The sequence below is a fragment of the Prenolepis imparis genome, unplaced genomic scaffold (genome assembly GCF_030444845.1).
Source record: "Prenolepis imparis isolate NDT839.2.m4 unplaced genomic scaffold, iyPreImpa1.0 SCAF_23, whole genome shotgun sequence".
NCBI classification, from domain to species: domain Eukaryota; kingdom Metazoa; phylum Arthropoda; class Insecta; order Hymenoptera; family Formicidae; genus Prenolepis; species Prenolepis imparis.
In genome coordinates, this window is record NW_028141181.1 from 100031 (window position 1) to 120275 (window position 20245).

General features: G+C 39.4%; 1 pseudogene; it reads left to right on the top strand.

Annotated features, from left to right (window-relative positions):
• Nucleotides 1-912: 912 nt before the first annotated feature.
• Nucleotides 913-18151, top strand: LOC145946818 (uncharacterized; annotated as a pseudogene).
• Nucleotides 18152-20245: the final 2094 nt, after the last annotated feature.

The window sequence follows — 20245 nt, forward strand, 5'->3', positions numbered from 1 at the left end:
TGATCAATGTAATACTAAATTATTTTTAAATTTTATCCATAATATCCATTGTGATGGGGTGGGGATTATTGCTGATCCGATATTATTTTCAACCAATCAAAGCGCCGATGCACAGCTGCTGCTATGACATCAGACCTATGTGTTCAAAATGCAACGTATTCAAAATTTTCAAGCGCCGATGCGCGGCTGCTATGACATCATCCTCAAATGAAATGTTAGAATTATTGTCAAGGTCAAAATGTGTAAAATGTAACATATTCAAAATTTTAAGCGCTAATGCACAGCTGCTGCTATGACATCAGTCTCAGGTGTTCAAAATGCAACATATTCAAAATTTTCAAGCGCCGATGCGTGGCTGCTATGACATCATCCTTAATGAAATATTAGAATTATTGTCAAGGTCAAATGTGCAAAATGCAACATACTCGAGATTTTCAAGTGTCAGTGATCAAATAAAAATGCTGGTAAGGAGGCATACTCTGTCAGTATCTTTGTCAGAGGTTCAGCAGGAGCATCTCAAAAATAGCACAATTGGAAGCAAGTTTGATGGAGCAATCAGCAAGGGTGAATTCGGTGGAGGAATACATTGTGTGGGAGCAGCAATGTGACCAATACATCGAATCATTGGAAGAACAAAGCCGAATAAAACGTCCACGATTACCGATCGGAGTTCGACAATCACTTGTCGCCCAAATTGCTCGCCTAGAAGGGTTGAAAAATTCGGTACGCCGATGTTTTGTACACGCAGGTGCCGGATGCAGTTCGCGAGACATCGAACTCATATGGCGAGAGATTGATACGGCGTTCGAGAGCCGCATCTTGACTGGTACGGTAATAAACTATAATCACATTGAACCTCGTCAATTTCTTGAAGATGCCAAAGACATTGTGATCGAACACATGCAACAAGTTATGCAAAAACACACTAGTGTAAAAGTGAACATTATGTTTAATGAAGAGTTCGTGTCGGGTGATAAGCGCGCCAATAAAAGTGTCAACACTAAAAACTATGAAATCTATCACACCTCCGATTTACATGAATGGTACAAACGCCGCGTTATCGAGCCCACACTAGCATCGCTAGAAGAATTTCAAGAACGTGATAGTGGTTGGGCATTATCGCGAATAAACAATTTAACTGTAAATATAAACAAGTAGAATCCAATGCGTGCGGGATGTCACATTAAATTACCGCGAGAAATAATGAACAAAAGAGCAGTGGTGAATGTGCAATCAAAAGACAATGCATGTTTTGCATGGGCAGTTGTTGCTGCTCTATATCCTGCTGATAGAAAAGTGGAACGGGAATCTTCATATCCCCATTATTCGACAGTGCTGAATCTCCAAGACATTGAGTTTCCAGTGACTGTGAATCAAATTAAGAAATTTGAACTATCAAACAACATTTCGATAAATGTGTACTGTATCGAAGAAAAGAACATTGTCCCAATGCGTCTCAGCGAGCAGAAGAAAGACAGACACGTCAACTTGCTGTACGTGGAAGACAGCAATAACATTGGACATTTCACATGCATCAAGAATCTCTCCCGGCTCGTGAGCTCGCAATTGAGCAAACATAATGGTCAAAAATATATCTGCGATCGGTATGTATATTTATTGCAAATTATATTTATTGTAAATTATATATGTATATAAAATAAAATTGTTTATAATTGTAATTTTACAGATGTATGCATTATTTCGGGTCTGAGGACAAGTTGCAGTCACATATGGTAGACTGCGGAGAGATGAATGACTGCGCTATCCGGTTACCGAGCGATAAGGACAAGTGGCTCAGCTTCACCAACTATACCAGGAAAGAACGGCTTCCTTTTGTCGTATACGCTGACCTCGAATGCGTACTGACAAAGACGGATAAGAAGGAAGAAGAAAAGAATTTATATCAACATCACCAAGTATTTAGTATAGCATATTATGTACATTGCTCATATGACGATTCATTATCCGAGTATTATTCTCGTCGTAGTGTAGATTGCGTTTCGTGGTTTTCCGAACAACTACAAAATTTAGCGATACGCGTAAAGAATATTTTGGCAACTAACGTCCCCATGGTAAATTTAACATCAGACGAGTGGGAAAAATTTCATAGCGCGACACATTGTCATATATGTGAGAAACCATTCACGTAAGATGACGATACACGCGTACGCGATCATTGTCATCTGACCGGGCGGTACAGAGGTCCAGCACACTCAAATTGCAACTTAAATTATAAAAACTTTTTTTGTATTCCAATAGTATTTCATAATTTATCCGGTTACGACTCACATTTCATAATTAAGGAAATAGCTACAGCGTTCGAAGGGGGAATCGAATTACTTCCAATAACTAAAGAAAAATATATATCATTTACAAAAAATGTTCAAATTGCCGAAGACAAATCCAGAAATATTAAATTACGTTTTATCGATTCATATAAATTTCTCAATACTAGTCTCGATAAATTGGCATCATTTCTAAGTAAAGATAAACTCAAAAATTTACAATTGAAATTTCAAAATTTATCCACCGAAAATTTCGAATTATTAACACGGAAAGGAGTCTTTCCATATGAATACATCAACTGTTTTGAAAGGTTACATGATATATGTCTACCACCGCGCGAATCATTTTACAGTTCCTTGACCGGCGACACTGTATCCGAGAACGATTACGCGCACGCTGAAAACGTATGGGAGCGGTTCTCCATTCGAACGCTGGGCGAATATAGCGATTTATATTTAAAAACTGATGTTATGTTATTAGCCGACATTTTTGAAAATTTCCGGGATAAATGTATCGAGAGTTATGGGCTCGACCCCGCGTATTACTATACTCTCCCCGGGTATACGTGGGACGCCATGTTAAAGCAGACAAAAATTACGTTCGAATTACTTACAGACGTTGACATGGTAATGTTTATCGAACGGGGTATACGCGGCGGTCTGAGTCAATGTTCAAACAGATATGCACACGCTAATAACAAGTACATGCAGTCGTACGATCCATTGAAACCATCTTCATATCTAATGTATTTCGATGTAAATAATTTGTATGGATGGGCAATGTGTCAACCATTGCCTTATGCTGATTTTCAATGGGTCGACGATGTATCTAATTTCGACACATCATCTATCGCGCTCGATTCACCCACAGGCTACATCCTCGAGGTAGATTTAGAATATCCGCGACATCTTCACGACACGCACACTGACCTACCGTTTTGCCCGACACGCGACAAGCCGCCAGGCAAGCGGGAAGATAAGCTTCTCGCAACGCTATACAATAAGAAGCGATATGTGATACACTACCGCAACCTGCAGCAATGTACACGTCACGGCCTTCGCGTTGCAAAAATACATCGCATATTACAATTCGCGCAATCTCCATGGCTTCGAAATTATATCCAACTTAATACGCAATTTAGAACGCAAGCAAAAAATGATTTTGAAAAAAATTTATATAAATTGATGAATAATGCAGTATTCGGCAAAACGATGGAAAATGTGCGCAATCGGGTTGATGTAAAACTTATCACACATTGGGAAGGAAGATACGGTGCAGAGGCAATGATTGCGAAACCAAATTTCCACAGTAGAAGTATCTTTTCGGAAAATCTAATCGCTGTCGAATTACGCAAACTCGAGGTAAAATTTTATAAACCAATCTATGTTGGCATGTGCATACTCGACATCTCCAAAACATGTTTATATGAATTTCATCATGAGTCACCGCTGTATCGTGACAGATGCCGGGTAATGTACACCGACACAGACAGCCTAATATACCACATCGAATGCGAAGATGTGTACGAGAATATAAAGCGCAATCTCGACAAATATGATATGAGCGATTATACTACGGACAATGTGTACGGTATACCGCTCGTGAATAAAAAGGGACCCGGTCTAATGAAAGATGAAAACAACGGTGTGATTATGACCGAATTTGTAGGGCTTAGAGCAAAAATGTATGCCTTGCGAGTGGATGGCAAGAAAGATACGAAAAAAGTAAAAGGTGTCAAGAGTAACGTTGTCGCGAGAACGATAACGTTTGATGATTATACGCGGTGTTTGAATGAAGAGATTGAAATGACACGTAGTCAGTCATGTATAAGATCGAAATTGCATGAAGTATACACCATTCGAGACGAAAATTGCTCTAAGTCCTCACGATGACAAGCGGTATATCATACCTGAAACCACTGATACATTACCATGGGGACATTATAAAATACCTTTGTAAATAATATTTGTTGTAAAATATGTATATTTTGTATATTTTGTATATGTATATTTTGTATAAATATGTATATTATATGTATATTTGTATTCATAAAATTATTAGATAAATATATTGAAAAATAAAGAGTGTACAAATATTTTAAATAAATGTTTATAATACATTATTTTTATTAATCCATGAGTTGTGAGATTTATCCAGTCCCAACCATTTCACATAAACATCATCACCTCTTTTCCGCAAAACCTTTTCCACGAGATATACATCGGGATGATGTAACTCGTACTCGTAGAATCCTCCGGCGACGGAATTTCCGCGCGAATCTTCAAGTTTATATGTCGCAGGATTAGTTTTCTGCACTTTGATAATTTTAAATATTTCGGTAGTCCAATTTGGTGTAAAACCTTTTTCGAAGATGGTCTTGAATTTACTCACGCGTACCTGACAGCCTACTTTGAATCTTGCCGGAGCAGCAATTTTTACGTTACTGTATATCGTAGTTAAAAGTTTTTCGGCAATCTCCGGAGTAACATCGATAGGTTTCATGCCGATAGTGCGATGTTTTCGCGCATTGTACTCTGCAACGAGGCGGGATAGCGCGTCGATCCACTTATAATTGCCATTAAGTGTAAACATTTTCCACATATTGTTCTTTAAAGTACGATTAAATCGTTCCACCACTGAGGCTTTCATAACAGAATACGTCGAGTAATGATTGATGTTGTGTTTTTTTACGAGTTTCTGCACATTTGCATTGTAAAATTCTTTTCCTCTATCGGTTTGTATGTTTCTCGGACATCTCTTGCTATCTCGAATTATCTCGGCGATAGCGTCAGCTGTTTCGCGTCCGCTCTTATTCTTCAGCGGCACGGCCCATGCATACTTGCTCAACACATCGATGACGGTGAGTATGTAATTGTATCCTTTGTTGACTCTTGCATAAGGACGCATCTCGACCACGGCAGCTTGCCACAGGTCGTCGTATCCACGTACTATGACGCGTCTACGCGGAAAATTTCTTCTCGCTGGAGCGTGCAATTCCTCCACGTGTAGCTGCTTTTCAGAGGTGTTTGATCGAGGCATATTTGTAATAATGTGATATAATTTTCACGTACAGTTCTTTATGTATCTTTTGATGTAGTCTGCGTTACAGCCATTTTATCCAGCGTTAATAATAGCGCCTGCATATTCCTTTCAAGCCTGATTATTTTTTTCTCAATTTCTTTCTGTTGATCTCTCAAAAGCTTGACACTCGCTTCGACATATCGTTTGTTGGCTGCATCATTATCATCTTCCGGTTGCGCTACACGTTGTATCTTGCGCGACCTTGCGTCATAGCCGGAGACTGTTAGACACAGAGTGTTATCGCGCACGTAATTTCTTAGTAATCCATTCCATTGATAATATGAATTATTATTCGACGTTCCAAGTGATAATCCAAATTTATTAATCGACATTTCGATACCACTAATATTGACAGACTGACTCGTATCGTGGATGTATAACTTATTTTATAATAATGCCAGCTTCGTAAAGTTCCTCGATAATCGACAATATTTCATTGCCGTGGACGTTGTTGCCGGCTTGACGTGAAGCTTCGAGAAATCGCAGACGATCTACCAACTCGTTGGGATCATTCCAATGCACGTAATCAATCTTATTATTGTTTAAGGTCATAGCACGCGGTATACCTTTTCCAGATTTTTTATCAGAGAATAATGGTGCGATTATATATTTATATTTGTATCCCTTGTTACCTAATACAGGCTGATTCACATTACCATTTCGTCTGTGCGCATTTGTTCTTATAAATATACTTTTGTAGTTTTGCAAGTCATTTGCAGTATATATTTCATCGTCGGGAATTCTCTTGAAAACCAGCTCGTAAAGACCTGCTGTTCCAACGTATTTTGATCCATCGATAATTATATTATCATTTTTATCCACATCGAAATTTTTATTACCGAGCATCATTCCTTTGTCGATAAATTTAATACCGTATACGTAATCCATCTTGGAATTTTTATCTTGACTCAATATAGCTGCCACATATTTTTGAGCAAGTGAACCCAGGTGATTTCGCAATGAATTTTGACCCTCAGATGTTTGTAATGAATGTTGAATCGATGTCACAAGCGATTCAGGTGAAGTCTCGAAAATTTCCTCGATAGATGTCTTATCATGGAATAATTGTCTTGGTTGTACATCTTGTATCGGAGTAGAAGTAGTTGCATCCAATAATTGTTGCATTCGCCTGCTTTTGATTCGCTTTGGAGTAGAAGTTATACCGCTCAATGATATATTTGATCGCTTTGTTTTAAACTCTTTTTTCTCTCCGAGCATACTCGATGGTTCAATCTTTTCTTCACCAGACTCAACAACGACTGTGTTTTCAACAAGCTGTTTCAGAGGTTCAGAGATTGATTTAAAATGCCTCTCCAATGCATCGTCCTCCTCCATTTTACCAGTTTTCAAGAAACGATATTTTTTGCGGATTGAATCGCTCGTTTTCGCAATCTCTCTCACAATCTTTTCACGATCGTTATTCATCATGTTGTAATTTAGACGTTGCTCGATCAATGTGTCGAAAGCGACTAATTGCTTTGCGGTATTGCAAATTCATTAAATCCTTTTCTATATCGTCCAATAGTCAGCGGACTGTCCTTGTCAATCGCCGCGAATCCATATTTATGTTGCCAACATTTCTGGCAAAAAGCGCGAAAAATATCGTAAAACATATCTGTATTTACGTGATCGTTGTACACATATTTCAAGTTTGTCCCATCTTGTTTAAATAAAATTAATAAGTTTGCATTGTCACGTATAAGATGCTTGGGTATCTTGGCATACGTTTGATAAAGATAGAAACAGTCGACGTTCGAGTGTCGTCCAATTGCAAAGTACTCTCTTATCATATCTTGCTTGTCGCATGCCACGTCATCAAAGATAAAAATTGAATTCGGAAGCGCCTCACTCGGTGGAATGACATCGCTATTATTAGAGAATGTAAAATAACCAATTTCTTCTATCGTTGATAGCAAATTTTCCAAATATCGATATTTCGGTTGTTGAAGCGATTTCGAGTAAACGTACATGTTCTCGAAGCAAACGCCGTGCGGGCTTTCTATCAAACTAATCAACGCGTTAGTTTTACCGCAATTCGAGGGGCCGCAGATGATACCGCGTATAGTATTTGGTAGCATGTTTCCATGTCTGCGTATTTCTTTATCCAACATTAACCGTGTTTTATCGTCGATATTTGTAACTTTGATTATCGTCGATTGCTGAACGAACCGCATGTTTTCTCTCGAATGAATGAATGAGTCATGGAGAGCATATAGCTGCGCGGAACCATGAATCGCTCAGTAGCGAAAAAATATTTCTTCTGCTAACAAGTGCTTCCGGTATTCACGGTTTAAGCGCCGAACAGCTGCAATTTGTGCCAAAAGCATTTTTATTGCGATACGAAAATCACATCCACTACGTGTGGGACAAGCTTCCGGAACACATAAAGGCGGATCCAGAGATTCAGGCCTGTCGTCGCTGTTTCGAACATTACAATCGACCGTGGCAGCGAACGCACATCGACGGTCCAGCGCCGATGATAAAGGATTGCAGCTAATGTTAACGAAAATAGGTAGTGGTCTCTTTAATCGCGCGATAAATGCACTTCCGATCGAATTACATATCCCCGGCTATCAGTTTTGCGGTCCGGGGACTCATTTGGAAAAGCGATTGGCTAGAGGTGATCGAGGCATTAGTCCATTGGATGCCGCGTGTCGCGAGCACGACATTGCATATTCTCAAAGCAACGCCCTCAGAGAACGACACGTTGCTGATAATATACTCGCTGCGAAAGCGCGAAAACGTATTACTGCGAAAGATTCGACTCTTGGTGAAAGAGCAGCCGCTACGACTGTTTGGGCAGCTATGAAAGCAAAGACAAAATTCGGTATGGGGATGAAGACGAAAAAATCTTTGAAAAAGAAGAAGAAACGAATACTGCCTGTGGCGAAGCGTGGTGGTATCTTGCCAATTTTACCATTGTTGGGAGTTCTCGGTTCGTTGGCCGGTGGAGCAGCGGGAGTCGCAAAGGGTGTGAATGATATCAAGGCTGCGCAACGTCAGCTTGAAGAAATGCAACGTCATAATCGCGCTATGGAAGGTCGTGGAGTTTATCTCGCTCCATACAAGCGTGGACAGGGATTCTCAACTAAGAAAAAAAAACGTAAAAAAAAAACGCTAAAAATGCCTGTGGGTGTAACAACTAATGTACAATTGCAACAACTGGCAAGACGTATGCGTATACCATTCTTTAGAGGTGTTTTCATGCGCAATAATTTACCGATAAGCGGTATACGACAAAATGAAAGCGGTATTGTAAATTTGGATGACGTTGATGGTTCCGGTACCCATTGGGTAGCATATGTAAAGAGAGGAAATCGAGCAATATATTTCGATAGTTTTGGCAACCACCCAAAGAATTGGTGCAATATTTAAATGTTGCGAAAATAGAATACAATCACACATCCTATCAAAATTATAATCAGAATAATTGTGGACAATTGTGTTTACGATTTCTTCAAACGACTGATATAAAGCCTGTCAATCCATCATCACGATTCAGTTTGACAACATGTCGCTAATACTAACGTTGACTGGCAAATGTAGCGTTCTCGCTGTAAGCTACTTTCCAGCTATAGATTTATCGAATGGTGATTATGAGCTCGGTTTAACAGATTTTGAAACTTATCATACGATACCGAATGTAAATTCTAAGAATAATAAATTTTACTTTGATAACGATGACAAGGAAATTACGATACCCGAAGGATCATACGAAATACAAGCTATAGATGAGTATCTGAGACGTGCAATTTCAGAATATCCTTCCAATAAAGAGCAGAATGAAGATGCAATAGCGCTTCGCGCCAATCATAATACTCTAAAGAGCGAAATCAAATGCATCTATAGAATAAATTTTAGTAAACCAGACAGCATTGGATCGCTGTTGGGATTCTCATCGAATCGTATATTGCAACCTCACAAACAGCATGATTCGGATTTACCTATAAATATTATTAGCGTGAATATTATCCGTATAGAATGTAGCGTCACCACTGGTGCGTACACACGATACATGAATTTTCACCTAGCGTGCCGCCAGGATATAAGATATCGGAAACGCCTGCACAGATCATTTATCTCCCGATCGTCGTACGGAGCATTACTGATCTAACGATACGCATTGTTGATCAAGAAGGACGATTGCTGGATTTTCGAGGAGAGGAAGTTACTGTAAGATTGCACATACGGCGTCGACAAAATTAGCGTGTGATGCTCGTGCTAAATGATACGGAGCACGTGAGAGACAATAATTTTACGAGGGACAATACTTTTACGAGGGACAATACTTTTGCGAGAGCAGCTGCGGCAGTGAGCGACAATAATCAGAGATCTCGTTACACTAAAAAGAAACTCAGCGCATTGAATCGCGAATTTTTGAAATCATTGGGATTCATCGTACGAAAAGATGATTGATATTTTGAATATTGGTGGTGAACCAGTCTTTGATGATCGTATCGTCAAGGTTGAGACACATACATACAATCCATACGCCAACTCATCGCTTGGACATAGCGATGAGATACGGATACCTATACACCACCAGGATTTGTACACGTTACCGTGCGAAAGCTTTCTGTATGTTGAGGGAAAGTTGACGATATCTAAAATAGATGCAAATGAAACGCTGGTATTGGCAAATAATTGCGTTGCGTTCATGTATGATGAAATTCGATATGAAATGGTGTGGAGATTGATCGCAACAGAACCGTTGGAATAACTTCTATGTTGAAAAATTATGTCTCTTTAACTACCGAGAGAAGTAAAATCTTGAAGAATGCCGGGTGGGATATGACACATAATGGATCATGTGGTGATAGTTGCATGTTTAACTTTTGCGTACCGCTCAACATGCTGTTGGGATTTTGCGAAGATTACAAGCGAATTGTGATTAATGCTCGCCACGAATTAATTTTGATACGTTCGCGCAACGACAACAATTGTCTGTATGGACCTGCTGAAGCTGATATTGAATTGATCAAGATACAATGGCGTATGCCGCATGTAATATTGAATGAAGTCAATAAATTATCCTTGTTACGAGCATTGGAAAGCGGGCGATTCTTAAACATGAGTTTTCGCTCTTGGGATCTGTACGAATTTCCGCCGTTACATAGTACAACCAAGCATTCATGGACTGTGAAAACCGCCTCTCAGCTGGAAAAGCCGCGATATGTGATCTTTGCACTGCAGACTGGTAAAAAGAATGTTATGACAAAAGATGTTACTACATTCGATCATTGTAAATTAGCCAACGTTAAGCTATATCTAAACTCTGAATCTTATCCCTACGATGATTTAAATTTAGATTTTGATAAAAACAGATGGTCGATTCTGTATGATATGTACTCTCGTTTTCGCAAATCTTATTACGGGTGTGATATTGAGAATGTACTAACTATCGCAAAATTTCTACATTATACGGTCCTCTCGCAGTTATTGATTGTTCGCGACAAAATGAATCTGTCAAAAATTCTACCGTGGACGTGAGAATAGAATTTGAATGTAAGGAAGATGTACCGGCAAATACTACCGCCTATTGTCTCATTTTGCATGATCGTGTTGTCGAATATTGTCCGTTGACCAACATAGTTCGTAAAATTACTTAATCAGCATTTATCCTCCGATATAAAAGATTGAGATTTTTAACAATCAACATCAGTCGTCCAACATTCTTGCAACAGTATGGTTGTACCAACGTTTGTGGATCTACAAGGATTTATTTTCAATAAACAGTTTATTGTGAAGGAAGCGGCGATCCTGAGAAGAGGATTCATTGTTTCACATTATTTTTTCGCATGCCCCGTACTATGGGGTGTGCTCATAAAATCGGAGAGACGTCAAGCCTCATGGTTGACTCGAAATCATCATGGATTGCAATGGGTAGATGGAAACGTTCCATACAGCATGGCTCAGCGTTTGATTACAACAGCTATCGCTGGTATGATACAAGAAGAAGAAGAGTCATCCTCTCTTGTGTACGTAAAAGGCCATGAAAAGCGAGAATGGTTGATCGATATAATGGACGATGCGAGAAACGGTTTCATTATTGAGACCTTGGATGCAGACTATGAAGATATTCCTACCTTAAACAACTTAGATACTACCTATAGCCTACGTTGCGATAAACATGTAAAAAATTGTGCTTTAGAAAATGTATTTAAAATATTTAATTGGTGGTCAAATCATCGCAATGATTCGCCACACCCTTTTTTTGAATAAATTAATATTAAAATAATATTTTCTTTGTTCTCTCTCTCTCTCCTTTTCCTCATATGCATACAAGAATTATATGTCCGCACGTGCTCGTATTAATTTCAGTATGCGACAGCAATCTTATGTTATAATTTTTAAATGTAGTCGATTGAGGTTTGAATGTGGTTGATTGATGTTCGATCGAGGTTCGAAGGTGGTTGATTTACGTTCGATTGAGGTACGAACGTGGTTCGAAAGTGGTTGATTGAGGTACGAACGTGGTTCGAAAGTGGTTCGAAGGTGGTTGATTGATGTTTGATCGGGGTTCGAAGGTGGTTCGAAAGTGGTTTGAAGGTGTTTGATTGATGTTTGATCGATGTTCGAACGTGGTTTGAAAGTGATTCGAAGGTGGTTCGAACGTGGTTCTATTGACGTTCGATTGTGGTTTCAATTTTAAATATTATTCATATGCTTATTCTCATCATGGAATCTTTGTCTCGGACCATCTGTTTTCTTATCTCATGTGCCGAGTAAGCGTTCAAGCTATTATGTCATACATCCCCTACTGTTTCTACCGAGAGCGGATCTGTCTTCGCGATGTTCATCATAAAGTTTATGATATTTGAGGTGTAAAGATTAGAAGTGACAAAAATGGAGAGAGAAGTTATTATGATTGATAGTGATGATGAACATGTAATTATAATCGACAACATTGACAATGAGGTGGAGATGATAGATATTGCGGAAGAATCTGATAATAGTGATATAGAAGGATTAGATGAAGGGTCAGATGTAGAACCCTTCAGACTATAATAGTGAATGTAGTGAAGACTTCGCTGAAACATCCCAGCAAGTATTAAGCACATCAGAAATTTTAACAGTGAATGAAACTATAAAGATGTGTGCTATATATTATTATTATACCCCTGGACATGATCTCAAACTGTGTACACATTGTTTCGTAAGAATAGCGGAATTGTTAACATTTTTTCACGCAGTACGTGAACATTTAACAAATATGTACGGTGTAATGTTAAAAAAATGGTGTTGCGATTGTGGTGGTCCGTTGCACCAAATAATGTTATGCAACATGTGTCCGGTGTGTATGCATTGTAAGTATCAGTTTTTATTCATGTTAATTTACTCTAAAATTTAAAGATTATTAATGTTTTTTTCTGTTATGCAGGAGTTCCGCCCTGCCGCCTCACAGCCACCGCCGACACCACCTCGCAGCCACCATCGCGCTGCTTTATATATTTTATATTTTTATATATTATAATTATTGTATTATATTTTACATTTTATATTTTACATTTTATATTGTTTATCTTATTATTTGTATTTTTTCTTATATATTCATATTATATTATTAAATTTTTATATTATATTATATTCATATTATGTTATTATATTTTAAATTTTAAATTACAAATTCAAAAGGAGGCTATATGGATCCACGCATAGGGTGTAGGTACGCAAATATTAAAAACAAACTTGTTGGAAAAACAAATTTATTGAAGCTAAACGTTTCGGTCCTTTCTTTGGACCTTCTTCAGTAAATTTAATACAATAAATAATAATGGGGAATCTACATACTACCGCACGTAGCGCAAAAGCCGTGAGCCCCCCCTATCGATATCCCATTAGATAGACAAAGTGACATAATATGTCATGAGGCCCTCAAAAGTGGACTCTAATGAAGAGTATAGTGAGGAATTTCCGAAAGGGGGCTCACTCTTACTCACACACTCATCCATCGCACGTTCACACGACCGTACGCGGACGCGCCCGACGCACGAGTGAAGAAGATATTCGTTCTGATGCTCATTATAAGGCGCCCTACCACGGCTCATAGCCTGTTATCGAAGTCAATGTCAAACAATGTGTGGAATTTATTTCTCCTTCTCTCTGAATTTAAATTTTAAATTTTAAATTCACACACACACACACAAAATTGTATAATTGCACACACATACTCATTTAAAAAATAAAAATTATTTTAAATATTAAATAAATGTATTTATTTTAGAATAAGTCCTCTCTCCTTCCTCCTATTAAAATCTTATTATTAATTAAAAATTACTATAAAAATATTATTAAAAAAAAAGTCTCTCTTACGAACGCCTCTCTCTTTGCGTTCTCCTTCGCTGCATCAGCTCTCGCGCTCTCCTTCGCATCATCTCGCTACCTCTCGTCATCTCGCGCTATCTCTCTCGCTCTTGCGTCATCTCTCTCGCGTGCGCTTCGCGCTCTCCTTCGCGAACGCCTCGCGTCATCTCGCTACCTAGCCATCTCGCGCTATCTCTCTCGCTCTTGCATATACGCCTTGCTTGCGTCATCTCTCTCACGTGTGCCTCGCGCTCTCCTTCGCGTTCCTCTCTCCGCGCGGACCTCTCACCCAAAAAGCCTCATGCGGTCTTTCACGGATTCCTCTCTCCCCGCGGACCCCTCGCGGACCCTAAAATCGCGGACGCTCCCCCTCCCCGTGGACCCCTCGCGGACCCGGCACCTAAATCGCGGACGCTCCCCCTCCCCGCGGACCCCTCGCGGACCCGGTACCAAAATCGCGGACGCTTCCCCCTTCCCGCGGATCCCTCGCGGTACATCGCGGACGCCTCCCGCGTGACGTCATTCCCCCTCCCCGCGTGACGTCATTCCCCCTCGCCCTGGGTTCCCCTCGCCCCTCACCCCCCTCATTGCCCCTTGGTTAGAACTATCATAGTATTACTACTATAAAGCAAAAGAACATGTGACAATACTCGTGTAGCACAGGTTTTTTGACTGGCCGCGCGCCAATTTTGATCTCGTAAGTAAGTGGAATTTTAATATGCTGGCTGACTACTGTTGGACACTTAAAAGAGGCTTTCCTGAAGCAAAATACTTTAGAAAATCAAAAAATTATAGTCCCGTAATTGAATTACGGGTCTCATCAATAAAATGATTTCTCTCGCCTCTCACTATTATTAAGTAAATCAAAAAAATTTATTGATTGAACAAACTAATTTAAGGCTATAATTTTATGATTTTCTGGAGTATTTTGTTTCAGGAAAGTCTTTTAAGTGTCCAACAGTAGTCAGCCAGCATACTAGGACTCTACTTACGAGATCAAAATTGGTGTGCGCCCAGTCAAAAAAACCTGTGCTACACAACTTCACAGTATTGTCACATGTTTTTTTGCTTTATAATATTAAAGTTTAAGGTTCAAGCTTTAATTTGAGCCCACAAAAGGTATTCTATCACGTGCCGTTTCTTTGTGACAGAGGTTCAAAAAGTGTCAAAAACGAGTTCTTTTGACACTTTGATCACGTTTTTCTCAAAAACGTGACATGATGGAACATTTTAGGTTTCAGATTCATAATCTACGGGAAAAATTCTATCGAAATCACCTGTCATTCTTTTTGTGACAAAATTAGTGTTGACCAGTGTAATCATAGAAATAATAATAATTATAATAATTACAACAATAATAATGATCATTATAACGCACCTCCGCGAAATACGGGAAACCGTTCAGAGGTTTCGGACAACAGAGCACTCCGAGACCTTGGCAAAGCCCTGTCAACGCATTACATGGAGAGCAACTCAGGTCCCTCCATATCTTCAGGGGAGACGACGAAACAGTACCCGCTGTCGAACTCGAATCTCCATCCTTCGGAGGACCCTTTGCCTTTATGCTCGACACAGAAGCACAGTCTAATATAATAAAAAAGGGTGTATTAACCCAGAAGTTTATATCAATAATAAAGATATAATTCAACTCACCGGTATCACTGAAAATGTTGTCAATACTTTAGGCTCCATAGTAGCACATATCTCTTACGCACCGGTGACGTTCCACGTTGTACCCGATGAATTTCCTATAACACAAGGAATTCTAGAATCAACATTTTTTACAGAACATAATGCATGTATAAATTACGGTAATCAATTACATGGCACAATTGCTCTTTTCAATTTAAGAATAAAGAATCAGTAATTGTACCTCCGCGTACAAATTCAAGAGTTACAATTCGTATTTCGAACTCAGAGATCAAAACTGGTTACATCCCTCGACTAAAAATAAATCGTGATGGAGTTTATGCCGGAGAATCGGTTGTAATCTGTATAAATGATAAAGCATACATTAGAGTCATCAATACTCTAGATGATCCAATTACATTTTTCATACCAACAATTACAATTTTAGAAATTGCGGAAATCTCAAAAAATCCGCCTAATAATAATAATTATTATTATAATAATGATAATAATAAAAATTCAGAGAATTTATTTCAATCCGTAGCAGAGACTGCACACAAATACGTTGAATCCGCTACAAATACGCAAACCATGTCTAATCGACCTAAAAACAATTATAAAAATAACTATAAAAATAATTCTAAACAATCACGCACCAAAAACCAAACTAAATAATAAATGCAATTGTAACCTTACTCCTTTTGGCGCGCAAACGTGAGCTGCTGATTTAGATCAGCATCTTCACGTGCAGGAGCACTGCTTTTCTTTTGCCGCATTAAGGTGCGTCGTCGATTCAGATCGACATCCCAAAAATACCTCTCCACTCCTCGTATCCTCTCCTGAAACAAAAATGATTTCCAAATCAACAATTGTCTCCACACATGCAAACAAATCTTCCTCTATTCTTACTATTTCTTCACAAATTATCGCCGCAAAAAGCACCCCCTATCACGCCAGCAGACGACGCCGACGTACTCGCTCTGGTGCAAACTCTTTTTCAAGGTGATGACCTGATGAATCCAGGCACTCCTTCTCTTACTAATTATTCTTTTCACTCTCTCCCTCTACTCGCAATCGCGAACTATTCCTTTTCATATGTGGCTGCAAACAAAAAAGGAAATCAGTCTAATATAATTAATGAGAATTTGCAAACCTTTTCAGAAACGATCGTCGAAAACGAATCGAAAATTAATCAACATCAAAAAAATATTACCGCCAGCAAAAAGGGTGATAATATCTTAGTAAATAAAAATAAAATAAATATATCAATGCGTGTAATTACCAAGAAATTTTGCGAAATGACAGTAACGATAATAATAATAATATTAATAATTTCAGCGAACCGCTATTTAGTAACGATACATATGACGAACAAATTGTAAAACCAATCAAGGCTAACGAGTATTGTAATAATCTACATGATAAAAAAATTGTAATCACGAAACACAATTTAGATCCCGGTGAAAATTGTAATATCAAAAGAATAGACAAAATCTTACAATTATTATGACTTGTTAAAGTCGGAAAGAATAAATTCATATATGTTAAAATCGCGAATAATAAATTTACACCTGTTAAATTCGAGAATAATAAATTTATATATAAAACTCGAACATAATAAAATCTTATCGCCGTGCTGCCTTTACAAAGCGGATGATCCGCAAATACGCGCTCAATAACAAACGTCTTTGTTCTCGATGTGTTTTCTCGTCTTCGTATTTATATCTCATATGTAATCAACAGACAACCGTTTCCACGTTTCATGGAAATATTCGACGATTACCCGGAGCTTGGGATTCCCTTTCTCCGTTCTTCGAAATTTCTAGACGTTTCCCCGAAGAGTTTAAATACCGAGGATATGACTGTCTCGGGCTCTTATCGAAAATATAATCGAGTAATAAACATACGCTAATACAAATCTGTGAGTTAAGTGCGAACACGGCGATAGATTAACTTTCTGCATTGCGATCGCAGATCTTTCAGTGACTGCGAGTACGAAAAAGACGAACTCTTTATAAAAGACGTGACTTTAATTGTTCTCGGACACTTCGAGAGTTAATTTAATCTGTGGATTAACCGCGTCCGCAATTTCGCCATTAATAGAATAAAGACATTCTGTTCTAATAACGGATCACCTATATTATCGCACTTTTCTTAAACTCTCAATCTCTTCGTTCTCTCTCACTCGTTCTCTCTCACTCTTTCTCTCTCACTCTTTCTCTCTCACTCTCTCACTTTATCACGCTTCGCTGTTATCTCTAAACCTCAACCGCCAAGCTGATACACAATAGCATTCGCTATCCTTCTCGCTCCTCAGTCTTACAATTAGTGAAATCACATTCCCTGTTTCCGACTTCGATTCTCTCTCGCGATCAGCAAATTCTCTCTTCTCATCAGTTTGCCGCGACAAAAAAGTGATCGCTCGCGCGCAAACATAATTTAGGTCCTTCGAGCCGGATACTGAGAGCAATCTGTACGGAACTTTCACGGTGATCTTTGGAACAAAAGGTGCATCTCAGTGAACAAAATGAGTGAAACTATCATAAAGCAGCAAACGCTGTTATACTCGATCTCTCGCGCACTAGACAACTTTTAAAAAATCGGCAGAAATAATTACACGGGAGCCAAAATTCGGTCGCGAGTGACAGCGCTTAAGGAAACCTGAGTGCAATGCATGCAATCGCATGCGTCTCTGCTGCTCGTCATTCCAGACGACAAACGAAGCAACATCGACTATTTCAAGGATCAACATTTCGAGAAATACGAGGAAATTTACAACAACACATTGGACCACATGGCCGACTGTCTTGAGGAGATCCAGCCACACGAAGGCTTTCAACCGAGGACATAAAACCGCTTCATGCAGCTCATCGTTGTCGCTGTCTCATCTACCGCCCATAAAAATTCCTCCGTTTTCGGGTAACTATGAAGAATGGGAAACCTTTAGAGACCGATTCACATCGCTTATTGTAGAAAATAAAGATTTAACAGCGTTTACGCGTATGCACTTTTTGTCATCAAGCTTAACCGGTCGTGCTCTCGAATCAATAAAAAATATTCCTGTTACCGCCGCTAATTTCGACATTGCGTGGAAAACTCTTGTTTCTCGATATGAGAATAAGCGTCGATTGATCGAAGGGCACCTTTCTGCATTATTTCATTTACCGGAAGTTTCACGCGAATGCGCGGTTGAATTGAACGAACTGCGAGATAAGGCAAATCGAGCGATCGCGTCATTAAAAAATTTAGGCGGTCCTCTGATGACATGTTAAACGATATACTCGTATACAGCAGTAGTAATACTAGGCGGGTTCTAACCCAGGGGCAATGAGGGGGGGTGAGGGGCGAGGGGAACCCAGGGCGCGGGGGAATGACGTCACGCGGGGAGGGGGAATGACGTCACGCGGGAGGCGTCCGCTTTGTACCGCGAGGGGTCCGCGGGGTGGGGGAAGCGTCCGCGATTTTGGTACAGGGTCCGCGAGGGGTCCGCGGGGAGGGGGAAGCGTCCGCGATTTTGGTCCCGGGTCCGCGAGGGGTCCGCGGGGAGGGGGAGCGTCCGCGATTTTAGGGTCCGCGAGGGGTCTGCGGGGAGGGGAGCGTCCGCGATTTTAGGGTCCGCGAGGAGGGGGAGCGTCCGCGATTTTAGGGTCCGCGAGGGGTCCGCGGCGAGAGAGGAATCCGCGAAAGACCGCATGAAGCTTTATGGGTAAGGGCTCCGCGCGGAGAGAGGAACGCGAAGGAGAGCGCGAGGCGCACGCGAGAGAGATGACGCAAGCGAGGCGTATATGCAAGAGCGAGAGAGATAGTGCGAGATGGCTAGGTAGCGAGATGACGCGAAGGAGAGTGCGAGGCGCACGCGAGAGAGATGACGCAAGAGCGAGAGAGATAGCGCGAGATGATGAGAGGTAGCGAGATGACGCGAAGGAGAGCGCGAGAGCTGATGCAGCGAAGGAGAACGCAAAGAGAGAGGCGTTCGTAAGAGAGACTTTTTTTTTATAATATTTTTTTTTTAATTAATATTTTTAGGATGAGGAAGGGGAGAGGACCTATTCTAAAATAAACTATATATTTTTAATATATAAAATAATTTTTATTATATAACTATGTGTGTGTGCAATCATACAATTTTGTGTGTGTGTGTGTGTGTGTGTGTGTAAATTAAAGAATTTAAAAAATTTAAAATATAAAATATATAAAATATAAAATATAATATAAAATATAACATAAAAATATAATAATATAATATGAATATATAAGAAAAAAATACAAATAATAAGATAAACAATATAAAAAGTAAAATATAAAATATAAAATATAAAATATGAAATATAATAATACAATAATAATATAAAAATATAAAATGTATACAGCAGCGCGATGGTGGCTGCGAGGTGGTGGTGGCTGTGAGGCGGCAGGGCGGAACTCCTACATAACAGAAATTTTTATTAAATATATTATTATTTATTTTATTAATCAATTTATTATTTTAATAATTTTTAAATATTAATTTAGTTATTATAAATTAATTTAGTTATTATAAAATTAATGAGACTTACATGGATTGCACACTGGACACATGTTTCTTGTAAAAATTTGGTCCATCGGAGCCTGACAACCGGTACACCACTGTCTCAAAAGCTGCTCGTATTGTGCCGTTTGGTGAGTGCGCACGACGTAAATTTCAACGAAAAGATCTTGCATTCGCACAAAACACCTTGTGCACAACTTAGCACCACCCCATGGACGATAATACAGACGTATCGCGCACATTCTCGTCGTATCATCCATGGCGATGATGTCCGCTGTGTACAAGTTTTGCACTCTTCTTTCCCGAGTAACACCATCGCACTCACTGTCATAGTCCGAATCGTTTGCGGGCTCAATTTCAACGTCCGAGCCCATTTCGTCGTCTGATATAGCATCAACGTCTGATCCAACTTCAACC